The 16,106-nt window shown below is 43.0% G+C and overlaps 1 protein-coding gene across 1 annotated transcript in view; it reads right to left on the bottom strand.

The window, feature by feature from the left end:
* GLIS3 (GLIS family zinc finger 3) overlaps positions 1-14,431 on the bottom strand; it is a 544,101-nt gene extending 529,670 nt beyond the window's left edge. The window contains exon 1 of the mRNA XM_047700417.1: positions 14,269-14,431. The gene's annotated coding sequence lies outside the window, so the exon portion shown is untranslated. The remainder of the gene's footprint in view (positions 1-14,268) is intronic.
* Positions 14,432-16,106: the final 1,675 nt, after the last annotated feature.

Here is a 16,106-nt window from a genome sequence, read left to right as displayed (position 1 = left end):
TACTCCAGTCACCCCTTCAAAGGAAAAAGATGGAAGGTGCTGGTGGTCAACTTTGGCTATCTTGAAACTTCTACGTCCTAGCATATTAAAAAAAAAACAATACTGGGGCCAGCACAGACAGGCCTCCCAACCAATTACTGACCAGTGCCTTAAATAAACACCTCACACCGACCCAGCCTGAGGCCCTCAAGACAGCTAGGCCTATTCAGGCCAAGCTGACACAGGCATTCTTTCCTCGGGGAATGACCCCCCTCCTTCATTCTGATGAGGCCATCAATCCAGGCATCACATCTACCCCACGTGAGGATAGAAATGAGACCTTTGTTGGCAATAGAGCTTTCCCATCTCCTAGGTGAGTGATCGCATACACAAAGCAGGCTTATTATAGAAAATGCAGAGAACGCTCAAGGTCAAAAAAGTAAATTAGCTACACTTTTCAGAGGGAACCACTGTTACTTATTGTGCATCCTTCTTGACACACACACACACACACACATGTATACACAACTGAATATACTCTTTTGAGATCCATTTTTTAACTGAATCCATCTTGAACATTCTTCCATGTGCTGGAACATTCCTCTGCTACTGGCTGTTTATCACGTGCAACTGAATGCCTTTAGATGGTTGTTCCATCCCACTCCCCACTGCTGGACATCTGCTTTGCTCTAACTTTTCATTATTGTAAATAGTGCTCTGATTGCTCTCTCTGCTTGGTCTTCGAGGCAAATCCCATCTTCTCCTGACATGAAACACTATTCTTAGTCATTTACCATCTTGCAAAACTGAATTGCAAGTCCCTTCTGACCTCTATAGTCGGCACTCTCCAAAGGAGAAGGAATGCTCCCAGGTTTGAAGGGAAGGGGGGTTTCAATCAAGCCTACTCGATTCCCACATTTCTCCTTCAGTAGAAATGAAGGAGGTCCAAATATTTTTGTAGGACAAAAAGAACCTTGGCTTTTTTTTAAGGGCAAGAGCATGGGTATAAAGAAAAGAGGTATTACAAGATATACAAATCTCCTTTTCACTTTTAATAAAGGAACATAACTTTGGTCTATTTTAGAACACCGAACATAAAAGCAAGACTTATGTGCTCATGCTACAATTTAACCTAAAATGAATCTCCTTTCTATTGGATCCTTTGAATTCTCCCATATCTGACCCATGCTCTCTCTAGGCTGTGCAAGGGTACCATCTTGTGGCTGATACAAAAGATAATCGGAAGACACTTAGCTTTCTAGTATGTGAGGGTATGAGAAATACCAACTAAGCACAACTGCAGGCCCCTCTTTAAGAAAAGGTTTGCTTCTACAGCAATAGAAAATAAACATCATTGTTTATTAGCTTTTTAAAAAACATGTGCACATAAAGCAAATGCTCAGAGAGCTTCTGGTCCCCAACTGATAACATTCTGATATGAGTGGAACATTTCGGAACCTTCTAAACAATACGTGCAAGGAAAATGACACTGTATTTAGCTTGCTTGTTTCAACAGTAAGTTATTTATAAACAACGAACAAAACAACTCCGGAGTAGTGAAAAAATCACAAGAGCTGGTGTCATAATAACCAGGTTGCCATCCAAGCTACATGAGTTTCGGTGACCTTGGGTCACTTAACTCCTTAGTCCCTGATCCTTCATCTGGAAAAGGGAGAGAGTACCTGAACAGTGGAACTCACAGAGATGCTGAGGTCATATATGGGAAAAGTGCTGAAGTCTGCTAAAACACCAGACATAACATAAAGCCTTATTACTGTCATTCAGCTGGATTAGCAATCTAGATTTTTTTTTTTTTCGAAGAAATCATTTACTCCTGTTCCTTAAGTATTCTCAGACCTGATCCTACGAGAGAGCAAGCCCCTACTGGAAGAAAGGGCAAAGGGTCCTCTTAGGGAGAAGTCAGGACGGAAAGGGGTCTGCTGAGAAAGATTCAGAAAGAAAAACTGACCATCTTTTAGGGGTCAAGCATCTTGACTGTTAGGAGAATCTGAGGAGAACTTTCAGAAGCTGAAGACAGTTCTTCCTAAATAAAGCCTTTGAAAAAGCAATGGCTTACAATGTCCAGTTTAAAATGCTGGACAGGGATGCCTGGGTGGCTCAGTTCATTAAGCGGCTGCCTTCGGCTCAGGTCGTGATCCCAGGACCCTGGGATAGAGTCCCACATCTGGCTCCTGGCTCAACAGAGAGCCTGCTTCTCCCTCCTACCACTCTGCCTGATGCTCTCCCTGCTTGTACTCTCCCTCTCTGTTAAATGAATAAATAACATCTTAAAAAAAAAAGATTATAAAAATGCTGGGCAGAAGAAGTCACAAAAAACAAGACTGACACACCTCTCTCTCTACAGTTAAACTTCATAAGCCAAAGATCCAAACACAAAACTAAAAGACAAGCCAGTTTAATTTGTTCTTTGCAGCAAACGACAACAGAACGCGTGCAACTGGTTCAACACTAATATGCTAAAGGGTGTGGATATAAATACATACCTTATAAAAGAAGAAATAGAATTTCTTAAACCATATTTTTAAAAAGCTCAACCTTTTTAATCAAATAAATACAATTTAAAAGCTGTTAGATACTATTTCATGCCTATCGGATATGAAGAAAAAGTTTTAATGAGAAGAGTCAATGCTGAAAAAGCAGAGTTGAGGGGCACCTGGGTGGTTCGGTGGGTTGAGCCTCTGCCTTCAGCTCAGGTCATGATCTCAGGATCCTGGGATTGAGCCCCACATCGGGCTTTCTGCTCAGCGGGGAGCCTGCTTCCCCCCAACCCGCCTGCCTCTCTGCCTACTTGTGATCTCTGTCTGTCAAATAAATAAACAATATCTTTAAAAAAAAAAAAGCAGTGTTGAGAAATTCATGAGTTCCTGGTGCAATCTTTCTGGAAAGCACTTTGGCAACGTGCATCACATGCACATGTGCGTGCTCTTGGTGTCACTGATTCCACAGCTGGAGGCTGCAGAGTGCCATGGACAAGAATGCAGGCTCTGCGACAGGTCACCTGACACTGTCTCCCAGCTTCACTGCTTACTAGCCAAACAAGTGGGCAAGAAAACGCCTGACTTCTTTGTGCCCCAGTGCCTCACCCATAATGTGGGGTAATACTGTGACCTATTTCCCCAAGTTGTAGGAAGATTAAAGCAAATTTTTTTCTAAAGCAAATTTTAAATTTGAGCAAATTTAAGCCACCTAGAATATGGCAGGTATACCATAAGATGGTATTAATATTATTGCTATTTTCATCATTGGAAGAATCTAGCAATAATCTGGAAGTTGCATTCATTGAGGAAATATGTACAGAGCAGTATTTTTTATTGCAAGATGGAGAACACAACAATTTTGGTCTCTGACCTATAAAGCTCATAACACAGTTGCCCCCCCCAAAAAAAAAGAAGTTACACTCTCAGATAGTCATTTCAATAATATTTACAGCAGCAACGACCAGAAATGACACCAGTATTCAAAACTACATGTCTACGAAGCAAAAGAGTTAATGGCGTACTGTGGACTATTCTACAGTCAGTAAAACCTACTGTTTATGAGGCTTAATTTCCTCATCTGGTGAAGGACATACCAGAGAGTCACTGAGAGGATCAGAACAGTCATGAATACAAGGCAGCTTTGGAAATAGTAAAGTAAGGCCAATGCTAATTATTATTATTAGTTGGGGCCTGCAGGAAGTCAGTTACGAACATCATTGTAATGCATCTCTACTGAACACTGACCACGTGCGTGATACTGTACACATATTGTCTCATGAGGCCCTAATCCCAACAGCTGTCAGGGCTGGAAATAAAAGTACGCGGCACCGATTCAGTTAGAGTTTCAGATCTACACTGAATCATTTTCAGTATAAACATGTCTGAAATGCAATTATTCAATGTTTATCTGAACTATATGGAACACACTTATGCTAAAATTATTCATTATTTATCTGAAACATTGGAAACATACTTATACTAAAAATTTATGTTGTCTACCTGAAATTAAAATTCACCTGGGCATCCTGTATTTTATCTGGCAACCCCACATCAATCCTATGTAATAAATACAATAATTATATATGTGAAAGAGAATCAGAAACAAAAACGGAGATTCCATTTTAGTTGGTGCAATGACAGATCACCTGCCACGCCTAGCACGGACCAGAAAGAGGACGAAGCATTAAATCAAGAGGCAGGATAAGAAAGCCAGAAATTGTTTCCTAGTTTTCACTGCTGTGTTCTCGTTATTTAAAATGTTGTAATTTCTCAGAATACATTAAACCCAAATTCAAAAACTAAACATAAAAACACGTTGCAAAGCCAAATCTAAATGACTTTGGAATTATCAGGCATTTTGGAAGACTGACAACATCCGTCCCTTCTTTTAGTGCAAATTATCTAGAGATGGGAGAATAAACATGTAAATGCTTATAAGCTGTTCTGAGTTGATGAGATTTCAGGTTCTGGGAGCTAAACCTTGGGTTGCTTCATTTCTACTGGATGGTGGCAGCTGACTTGTTTTCTGCTATTTCAGTGGACCTTGAAATTATCATAACTGTTTCACATCAGTGTGTGCCATCCCTCCCCATTTGTAATCAGCACCACTCCGGGAATGAACTGTGTTAATTCACAGTGGCCTTGGTGATGAGAGAGGCATTTTCAAGGATCTTTTTGCACTTAGAGAAAAGATGTCACCTTACTTTTGCAGAAGGTAGGCATGATAAAAGGGACAATATTCAATATATGTCACAGTACATTGCAAAGGGTGAAAGCAAGTGTGTGTGTGTGTGTGTGTGTGTAGGCCTTGTATCACTAATGCCAATTTAAAAAAAAAGAAAGAGAGATGTGACTTGAGAGGATATATACAGTAAAAGGATCCCAAGAGGCCTGGGTTCCAATCTCAGCCCTAGAACTAACTAGCTGTGTGACCTTGAACATGTCCCTCTTTCTGAACCCCACTTTCACCATCCATATCCTGACATCAATATATGCAAATACAGGAGTATTTTGAGACAAGGTTGCAAATCTAGAAAGCATTTTGGCTGTATGCTACTAACAGAAAAAAGAGTATAACTAGTTCAAAGCAAAATGATTACAGGAGTAAGGAGGCAAACTTCAAATCACTACTGCCCATCTCTGAAGTCCGATAAGACAGTATTCAGATAACAGTATTTTCAAAAGCAGCAAAGGAGGTGAGAAGAAAAATGTCAGAGCCGAAGGCAATGCCTCTATCAGTGCTTCTTTTTTTTAAAGATTTTATTTATTTATTTGACAGAGAGAGAGAGCGAGGGCACGAGTAGGGGTGGGGGGATGGTGGGAGGACAGAGGGAGAGGGACAAGCAGATACCTGCTGACCAGGGAGCCAAGTTCAGGGCTCCATCCCAGCACCCCGGATCATCACCTGAGCTGAAGGCAGACACTTAACTCACTGAGCCACCCAGGCACTCCCTGTGCATCTCTCCTTAACGTGACAGAGTCATCCAGGGAACTGGTTAAACATGAGTATTTCTGGGCCACACACCAGAGACTACAAATCCGTAGGACTGGAGCTGCCCCAAAAGTCTGCATATTTAGTAATCGCTAGGCGATTCAGAACCAGGTGGTCCATTTAAAGCACTTTGAGGGGGCTCCTGAGTGGCTCAGTGGGTTAAGCCGCTGCCTTCGGCTCGGGTCATGATCCCAGGTCCTGGGTTCGAGCCCCGCATCGGGCTTTCTGCTCAGCGGGGAGCCTGCTTCCTCCTCTCTCTCTGCCTGCCTCTCTGCTTACTTGTGATTTCTCTCTGTCAAATAAATAAATAAAATCTTTAAAAAATAAAAAAAATAAAGCACTTTGAGAAACATTGGTCATTATCAATCAAATACAAACATATAGTTAAGATTTTTTAAAGAAAATGAAGTAAAATGAAACCAGTAGAAAGCATAAAGTAGACTTGATTCAATATAAAGTTCTGAGCCAGGAAAGGTAAGACCTTCCCAAGAGTAGGGCAGTAGAAAGGGATTCACAGCAATGTCTGATCTCTCAAAATATCTCTCAGCTTGATTGACAAGAGCCAATTGGTGAAGATGATGGAAGAAAATAGACAAAACCCAAGAGTGAAAGAGGCCATACAAACTGGAAGAAAAACAAGGGAAGAGAGAAACTGCCACAGGATTTGGAATAGTAGCACTGCAGAGTCCTATAAATACGGGAGAGATTCAGGATAGTCACTGGTCAGAGAAGAAAACCAACATCAAAAAGGAGCTTAATAGTAAAAATGTCAGTGTCCTTATAATAAAAGGATATACAATGTTCCTAGAAAGTTTGTAGGTAGGAAATAAATAAAAATATGTTCAACATGAAATTTTTTAATCTTATGAGAATTTTAGGAGATGAGAAAGTACTTTGAAAAACATAAAGAATAAATGATATGATTATTAGTTACAGTACTTTTGTGACTATCAAATTCATTAACTTCCTGTCAGGCTTGGAAACTAGTTCAGGAGGGCAGTATGGCTCTATTTTTGGACCCCCAGTGCCTACCACAGTGTCTACCATATAATAGGCGCTAACCAGATGGATGAATGGGCAGATGGACAGATGGATGGGTGGATGGGTGGATCCGGTTAACACAAGAAATGCCAAGGCAAGAGTTGCAAGTTCATATAGTATTCACCAAAGTCACAAGCTTCCTTCTCCATTTGGACTGAGCTGCCATGGGACTGTCACAAGACTGGGGCATATTCTCGCACTAGTACCTGCTGGCAGTCGTGCGTGAACCTCTAAGACAAGTTTAGCTGTCTTCCTGATTCATCTAACCTGGTGTGGCCGTTCCCTGTCGCCTCTCAGCTGCACCCCCACCTTCTTCCCTCGATTCTGTGCTGCCAGGATTGGTCCCTACAAACTACAGATTCCCCTGATTGCTAGTTTTCTGTTCAATTCTGGCAAGAGAAAGAAAATTCTTTCTTCCTCATAATCTTTTTCTTCTGCTCCCATTTCTGGAAAGAGCTGCAGACTGTCAATGATCAAAGCTTCTGCTGTAGCTGCCCTTCTCCGATGGTCCCTGAACTGGTCAGAGACCATTCTCCACAGTCCTAGCAGTGGTTAGAAGGAACCCCTAGAAACCTGCTCTTGGGTTTTATAACACCCCTTGTTTCCTTTTATTCCCCCTTTCCCTAGAATTGATAGCTGCTTCCTACAGATACACACTTATCTCTAGATATTATTCTTTCTCCTTTTTGCTTCTCGAGCCCCCTTCCTTTTTCTCTTTAGCTCTCTTCCATCCCTTCAAACACCCATAAGACCAAGGTTTATTTTAAATTCCCTCTTTTTGAAACTTTTATTTGAAACAGAACTGGTTTCTGTTTTTGTGACCATACTCTGACACACTAGGTAAAATCAGGGGAAATAAGATCATAGTAGGTATTGAAAGCACAGGTTAGAGAACATTTCATTTGTTCCCTAAGAATCCAGAATACACACTGAAATTATAGGATTAGAGTATTAAACAGCATATGTAGGGGATAAAATGCCTTCCCTCTCTCCTGGAATATCTCCTTGCTTTTATTACCTTATTACTGTTGTTATCTTTTAACCTCTCTGCTCTTCTACATACACCTGCAATTATCCTTCCTTATGGAAGTCTCTCTGATGACCCCACCTAACCTTGCTCTCCCTTGGTCTGAATTCTTCCGGTCCTTTGATTCTCTCATTTCTCAAGTATTTCTCTAGGTATGTTAGCAGCAGTCCTGCCCTGATTCACTCCCCACACCCAAGTAATAATTGGAATTCTCAGAAAAAAATATGTACGGATGCCAAGACACCACTCCCACTCCTAACCTCCTGAATCAGAATTTCTGGAGGGCGAGGCAGTGGAGGTAAGATATATATATATTTATTTATGTTTTTTATATTCCTTAGATAATACACCCCGTGAGATCAGGGCCCTTCCATTTCTTATGCTTTGTTTACTGTGCCTGACACAGTTTAAGCACGTGTAATAAAAATGGGTCCGTTTTTCTAATGAGTTGATTGAGTGAAGATTCCCAGGAAGACCAGGTGGTGTCACTACCGCCTAATTAATATTTCTGCCCCAATGAAAAGCACCTCGAGTAGTAAAACCAGACCTTCCCTGGACTCACTGATTCTGTACTTTCCATGTTTTCTTTCTTAAAAGGGAACTGTATAAACCTCACCAAGAAAATAAACAGCAAAACTTAGATACAGACAACTTGGGTCCTCTGAAAAGAAGTGGCGGCTGTGTTCTGAGAATGCCAGACTTCCTGGGAGGAAGCAAGCCTCTCCTTGCCCTCAGATCTCATTGCATTAAATTCCTGGCATTAGCATTCTGAAGAGCAACCCTAAGAAAAAATGCTTAGGGGCGCCTGGATGGCTCAGTGGGTTAAGCCTCTGCTTTTGGCTCAGGTCATGATCTCAGGGTCCTGGGATCAAGCCCCGCATCAGGTTCTCTGCTCAGCTGCTCCCCCCTCTCTCTCTGCCTGCCTCTCTGCCTACTTGTGATCTCTCTCTGTCAAATAAATAAATAAAAATCTTTTTTTAAAAAAAAAGGAAAAAAGAAAAAAATGCTTAATGAGCACACAAGAAACACTAAACACCAAACAGATTGAGTTTTTATTCACCTCTTGCAACTCCATTAGTTTCAATGACATTTGGAGATGTTACTTGAAATTTTAATTTTCCTTTTATGTCTTCTATTTTCATGTTATTGACTTATATTACCCCTCATTCCTAGGTGAGCAAACCAACCTAGGTTTACCATGAGCCATTTATTATGTGACTTCTAAGGCAATATAGAACCCTCACCTATGACAGAAGCTGTTTAGTAATTACTTCTAATTACTAATGGGCTTAGAATAGCATGTTTTCCAAAAGCAGTTTCCATAAAGCTCAGACCTGACCATATTTTAACATTTCTGAATTCTAATACTCTGGCTGTATTAGAAATCCATTTTGATGGTTGAAAGGAAACGAACTCTTAGATTTATGGATCCAAAAGGGGCTTTGAAATGTCCCCTAGAACCCTTCTTAGGTTACACCCTGATCCTCCCCATTTGAAAATCTACCTCCAGAAAAACAAATTTCCTGGATAATCAGCCCTTTCTTCATAGGCTTAAATTTCAATGAAAAGGGAGGTACTGAACGGTAAACAGATCTCCAGTAGTAGAAATGGGCCCCCCTTTATGTGTCAGGAAAGGGTTAAGTATAGCAGGGAAAGACAGGAGGCCGCCAACTCCCCTGACTAGGCTTATGCACGGGGCTACCTGACCAGGCTCACAGAAATCCCAAGTGTGTAGAAATGCTGAGGTGTACAAAACCAGAGACAAGGGACCAAACCAGACCACCTATCCCTGGATGTTAGGGAGTATATTTTTTTGGCAGCTATGCTGTAATCACAGAAGATGACCAGACCTCAAAGAAGTAAGCCATTAAGGATGTTATCAATAGTCCTTGGTCAAACCAAGATGACATCGGAATCCCAAGGCCACAGGCTTCCCAGTCAGTTCTCAATGAAAGACCTCCAGTAAAAGCCCACAGTGGCAACCCATTCCGGACCCTCTCACTCTAGAGAGCTTCCTCTTTTCTTTCTGTTCTCCCCTTCACTTAATAAACTTTCTCTTCACTTCACCCTTTTGTGTCCATGAGATTCATCTTCAACTCCATGAGACAAGAACCCTGCAATCCTGTAACACTTATTCTTCATTAGGTGGGTGGTCCTTGAATCCCGAATTACCTAGATCGCTAATCACCGCTAGATTCCCCCTCCTTCAAGAATAAATATCCCGTAGGGGCACCTGGTGGCTCAGTGGGTTGAGCCTCTGCCTTCGGCTCAGGTCATGATCCCAGGGTCCTGGGATCAAGCCCTGCATCAGGCTCTCTGCTCGGCAGGGAGCCTGCTTCCCCCTCTCTCCCTGCCTGCCTCTCTACTTGTGATTTCTCTGTCAAATAAATAAATAAAATCTTAAAAAAAAAAAAAAAGAATAAATATCCCGTAAACTGCCCCCACTTTCCCAGTGAACAGCGAGCTTCTATTAACAATTTACAATAATCTGCTGGAGGAGTGTTCCTGTCCTTGGTTGCCAATCAATCATTTCACCTCAGGGTGAAAAGCTGCGCCCCGTTGGGTTAACCAGTTTTTGCCCAGCACTCTGTTCAGAAACTGTGTCAGTGACATTTAAAAGTTTTCCTCCCACTTTGTGGAACCCATACGTGTGGTGAACTCAGGTTGCTGGACCTCGATGACTTGGGTTTCAGTAACTTAGAAGCAACAGCAATACTGCCAGTAAACAAAAATGAAGGAGCTTTTGAGATAATACTCTTCATTTAGCCAGGACTCAGAATCACTGGAAAAGAACTTTCTAGAGACTCCATATGATGATAAAAGTTAATTTTCTAAATTGTCATTATGTGTTGTGTTCTTTAATAAGGACTGTTGCCCATGGTCAAGTGTTTGCCAAAAGCATTGCACTTCATTCCTCTTCCCCACCATCTTGTTTGTTTCCTTCCTTCTTTTCTTCTTCCTTCTTTCCCTATTCCTTCCTTCCTCCTCCCTTGTTTTCCAGGTCTTACAAACTTCTTCTAGTCTTTATAAACTTCCTTTGGAGAAGTTTACACCACCAGCTGGCTAATATCTACAACCTTGTGTGTCCTCCTCCTACTACCATCGCTTACCCCTCACTCACACCCACTCAACCTCTACCCACCAACACAACCCTGGTGTCCAAAACATATCATATAATATTTTCCATTCCTTGACATCCGGACTGGGAAACTGAGCCTCAGTGGAAATGCTGTTGCACGACACTGGGTTATAACTGTCATCATCACAATTTCAAGTCACCTGTCAACATTCAGCTGCTCAAATTTCATGTTATCAGTCTGCAGAGAGTCAGAAACCAAGGGGAGATGCCTCAGCCTTTTAGGAAACACTTGAGGAATTGACTCTTTCCTTACATGTTTTATTATGATTGATTATGATTATTATAATAATACATATCCACAGAGGAAAGTTTAGAGAAGAAAAAAGAATAAAGATAAAACCTAAATTTTATTATCCATTATATATATACATATATATATGTAATTTGATTATCAGTGTTTATCATCCCATTATAACAAAAATTACATATATAAATATATATATATCAAAATAAACAATTTATGTGCAGCCATGAATATATTTTAAAGAAATTCTTAGAAACAGAATCAACTGATCAAAATTTTAAGCTAACAATAGTAATCACAATACCATTAATGTTACTGACAAGTGCTCCTGCAGTAGAATGCATGTCAGGTACTATCTAGTACTTTATAGTCACAAAGATCTTAGGAGGTAAATACGGTAGCACCCTTATTATAAAAATTAAGAAACGGAGGCTTGGTATATGTGCTGCCGAAGCGAGCACAAGAAACGGAGGCTTGGGACTTACGCTGGTTCTCTCTGAAAGTGTGCTAGAAAATGACAGATCAGGGGTTCAAACCCAGGTATACTTCCATAAGCAATGCTCTTTCCATTACACACAGAAAGGGGGACTCCCTCGCTGTACCATAGTGAAAAAACAACTAGGGTTTTCACTAAAACAATGAAAACTCAGTGAATCAAAGAATGCCATATTGAGAGGAGCCACAAAAGTTCTTAAACTCAATCCTCATCCGATACTGGCATCATCCTTTCAACATTTCCTAAAAGGATCATTTAATCTTTATTTAGTCACCTTTAAAGACAATAAACTCCCTCTCTTCCTAGACATTTTTACCTTTAGACTACTCTAACAATTAAAAAAAATAATTTTTTATTCTGAACTGAGAATCATGTCCTTTAAGACACCCCACCACCAATTAATTGGATGCTACCATTAAACCCCAAGGCCACAAAGTCATTATCCCTCCTATCATGTGACAGCCCCTGCTGTGTGTCATCTACTCCTCAGGCCCTACTGAGGTCTTTTTCAAGCCCAGAGTTCCTTTAACTATTCTTCCTACCCTAGACCACTGAATGTCCTCACCACTGGGGAGACTTTTGTTAACCAGACTCCAAGCTGTGTATCTTTCAACAAAGCTGGGCACCAGCTGTGACACCAGACAGGCCATGCCTAGAGACTAAGGAACATAATCCAGAGCAAGGCTTAGTCCAGACCTACCCTAACAGTGCCCAAAGTCAAGTTCTGGCAAGATCCTCAGAGGATACAGAGTTTAGAAATTGAGTCCTATGGGATTAAAAAGCAGAACATAAAGAACAGAGCCAGTGAAATAGCTGTGTAATGAGACAGATGGTAGCTATACCTTTGGTGAACATAGCATAGCATAAACTTGTCAATTCACTGAGTGGTACACCTGAAACTAATAGGACACTATGTGTCAACTATACTCAAAAAAAAAAAAAAAAAAAAAAAAACATTTTAAAAGTCGAGTCCTGTCCCTGAAGCCATGAAACTACTAGAAGACATAGGTCTTGGCAACATTTTTTTTAAATCTAACTCCAAAAGCAAAGACAATAATAGCAAAAATAAATAAGTGAGACAAGATCAAGCTAAAAACCTTCCACATAGTAAAGAAAACCATCAACAAAATGAAAAGGCAACCTGCTGAATGGGAGAAAAATTTTACAAATCATACATCTGATAAGCACCTAATATCCAAACTACACCAAAAAAATCATACAACTTTATAGCAAAAAAAACCAACCAATTAAAAATGGGCAAAGTACCGAAATAGACATTTTTCCAGAGAAGACATACAAATGGCAAACAGACACATGAAAAGATGCCCAGTATCACTAATCATCAGGGAAATGCAGATCAAGACTATCATGAGATATCGCCTTACACATGTCAGAACGGCTAGTATCAAAGACAAGAAATAACAAGTACTGGAGAGGATGTGGATAAAAGGGAGCCCTGTGCACTGTTGGTGGAGTATAAATTGGTACAACCAGCACAGAAAACAGTATGCAGGCTCCTCAAAAAATTAAAAATAGAACTACCATGTGACCCAGCAATTCTACTTCTGGGCACTTATCCCAAGAAAACAAAAAAAAAACAAATTACAAAAGATATATCTGCACCCCACGTTCACTGTAGCACTACTGACTATAGCCGAGATGCAGAAGCAACCTAAGTGTCTACTGATGAATGAACAAATCAAGAAATTGTTGTATAGGGGCGCCTGGGTGGCTCAGTGGGTTAAGCCGCTGCCTTCAGCTCAGGTCATGATCTCAGAGTCCTGGGATCGAGCCCCGCATCGGGCTCTCTGCTCATCAGGGAGCCTGCTTCCTCCTCTCTCTCTGCCTGCCTCTCTGCCTGCTTGTGATCTCTCTGTCAAATAAATAAAATCTTTAAAAAAAAAAAAAGAAATTGTTGTATAGACACATATACACAATGGACTATTATTCAGCCATGAAAAAGAATGGACTCTTGCTACTTACACAACGTGGATGGATCTTAAGGGCATTATGCTAAGTGAAATAAGTCAGAAAAAGACAAATACTAGATGATCTCACTTATATATGGAATTAAGAAAAAAAAAGCTCATAGATACAGAGGACAGAATGGTGATTACCAGAGGGGTGGGGTAAGGGGTAGGTGAAATGGGTGATGTGGGGTCAAAAGGTCCTGTTATCAAATTTTCCAGTTATAAAATAAATGTCATGGGGATGTAATGTACAGCATGGTGACTAGAGCTAATAACACTGTATTATAGATAATAGTAACAACGTATTCTATACTTGAAAGTTGTTAAGAAAGTATATCTTAAAAGCACTCATCACAAAACAAAAAACTTCTGGTGTATGAATGGTGACAGATAATCATCAGACCTACTGTAATCATTTTGTAATGTTGTACACCTGAAACTAATGTAATGTTATGTGTCAATTACCTCTTAGTGAAAAAAGAAATTTAAAAAAAGAAACTGAGCCTTTCCCAGGTAAAGGCACCTGGGAAACATCCCAGGCCTTCCACCAATCTTCTCTAACAAGGATTATGGACTACAAGGCATAAGGACAACAGGTGAAAAACTCACTAGAAGGACTTAACAGCAGATTGAAGACGGCAAAAGAATCAGCTGGAGATAAAAACCAATAAAACTTAAGATCAGAGAGGGGGGGAAAAAGATTAACCAATGACTGCAAAATCTATTCTCCTAATAACTGAGCTATCCTGCCTCTCTTTGGGTTGCTCCCTGGCTCTATCTCTTCCCTTTCAAGGAAGCCGCGGATTCCCTGCCAAATACAAAGGCAGTGGGTGGCATGGCCCGTATTCCAGAATCCACACACTGTGGGGAAAGAGGACTTACAGTGTCTGGAGATCCCACAGCGCACAGGGCCGGTTCAGAGCTTTCCAAAGGCTGCTGAACGTCATAGGAAAGGTGGGCCTTTAGAGTCTGTATTCCCAAAGGCTCTCTGGATCTTGAACTAATGAAAAAAAAATAATTTGCAGTTCAAGACAAGGATCTGAATGAGAAATAACCAGCTGAGTATATTCCTTGGTCCTGGACACTGACAGTATGCTGATTTCCACGCAGGACAATCACATCCTGCGAAGCCACAAAACCACACCACAAAAAAGCCTGCACTTGAGAACCGTATACAGACTTGCACTGACGCCCAAGTGCAATGGATACGCAGATGTCCAAGAGTGAACCCAGGTGCCTGGATGGCTCAGTGGGTTAAACCTCTGCCTTCGGCTCAGGTCATGATCTCAGGGGCCTGGGATCGAGCCCTTCGTCCGGCTCTCTGCTCAGCGGGGAGCCTGCTTCCTCCTCTCTCTCTGCCTACTTGTGATCTGTCAAATAAATAAATAAAGTCTTTATACATGTCAGGCACTGTTCTTCTACTGATCCCGCGAGGACAGACATCAATAGCGCCAGCCATCAACAATCTGTCAGGGCTTACAAAGAGCCCACCTAGAACGTGCCTTTTCCGGGAACTTCGTGGCCTGGTGGGCATGGACCAGTCCCTGGTAAAAAAAAAAAAAAAGGCACTTTTTATGCGCCTTCAAGCGCCTTCAAACATGCCGGTGATGAAGTTCAGTGTAAGTGCCAGCATCGTGGAGGCCAAGAACAGGCCGCTCTGCCGAAGCTGGTGGAGGGGCCGAAGCAGCTGCCCCCAGCCCCGCACCTCAGGCAGAGCATCACTGAGGAGTCGGGGGAGGGGGGGGCACATCATGGCGGGAGCGGATGAGCTGCGCCCGGATATGCCCGAAAGACCTGGAGGAAGCCCACATCTGCATCCCCATCAAGAAAGCCAACCGGGTCGTGTCGTGCGTCCAGATGGTCAACAAGGTGTCGAACGTGCAGCCCCTGTCCCAGTCGCACAACAAGCAAGCAACTGCACGGGAAGGCGCGGACCATCCCCCACCGGGGGTCGAGGACATCAGGCTTGAGGTGTCCGCCCTCCGGAGCTCAAGCAGCAGCCGGCCGCTACCGCTGAGAGCGTGAGCCGGCGTTGGCCCAGGCCTGCAAGACCTAACGCTGCGCCCCAACAATCTCCCCGGCTTCAGCAGGCGCCCCCGGCGCCTCAACCCGGCCGCGCGAGACGCGAGGGCTGCCCGCAGCACGCGTACGCCCAGGGCCGTGCGCTTGGGCGCAGGCGACGGGACGCTGCACGCAGACGGCGTCCTCCCGCCCAGCCGCACGCGGGCTGCTTCTACGTCAGCGTGCTGATGGCGCCGCCCTCGCTGGTGCGGCCGGTCGGCCTCGTGGAGGCCCGTGGGCTCTGCCCGGTGGTGGGCGGCACGTACGGCACACCGAACAGGGAGTGCCAGGAGGCCGGCACCTCCTTGTTGGTGATGGAAGCCTACCTGCCCGCCAGCGAGCCCTTTTGGCCTCACCGCCAACCTGAGGTCCCAGATGGCGGCCAGGCCTTCCCCCACTGCGAATTTGACCACGGCCACCCGGAGACCCCTCCCACGGCACAGCAGCCCCAGCGCATGATGGCAGGAACGTGCAGGTGCGCAGGCCTCACAGAAGGCACCCCACCGCCAGAGTCCTGGGCGGGACACAGCGCTGCACCTGCAGCCTGACCACTCACAGCAGCAAGCCCACCGCGCCAGCCAAGACTGTCCAGTCACAGGGACGCCCCCCCCCCGACAATTTTCTGGGGCGCACTCTGTGCCATCGCTCAACACGAACGC

The sequence above is a fragment of the Lutra lutra genome, chromosome 13 (genome assembly GCF_902655055.1).
Source record: "Lutra lutra chromosome 13, mLutLut1.2, whole genome shotgun sequence".
In the NCBI taxonomy this organism is placed as follows: Eukaryota; Metazoa; Chordata; class Mammalia; order Carnivora; family Mustelidae; genus Lutra; species Lutra lutra.
Note: the sequence above shows the minus strand (reverse complement) of the source record. Positions and strands in the feature narration are given on the sequence as shown.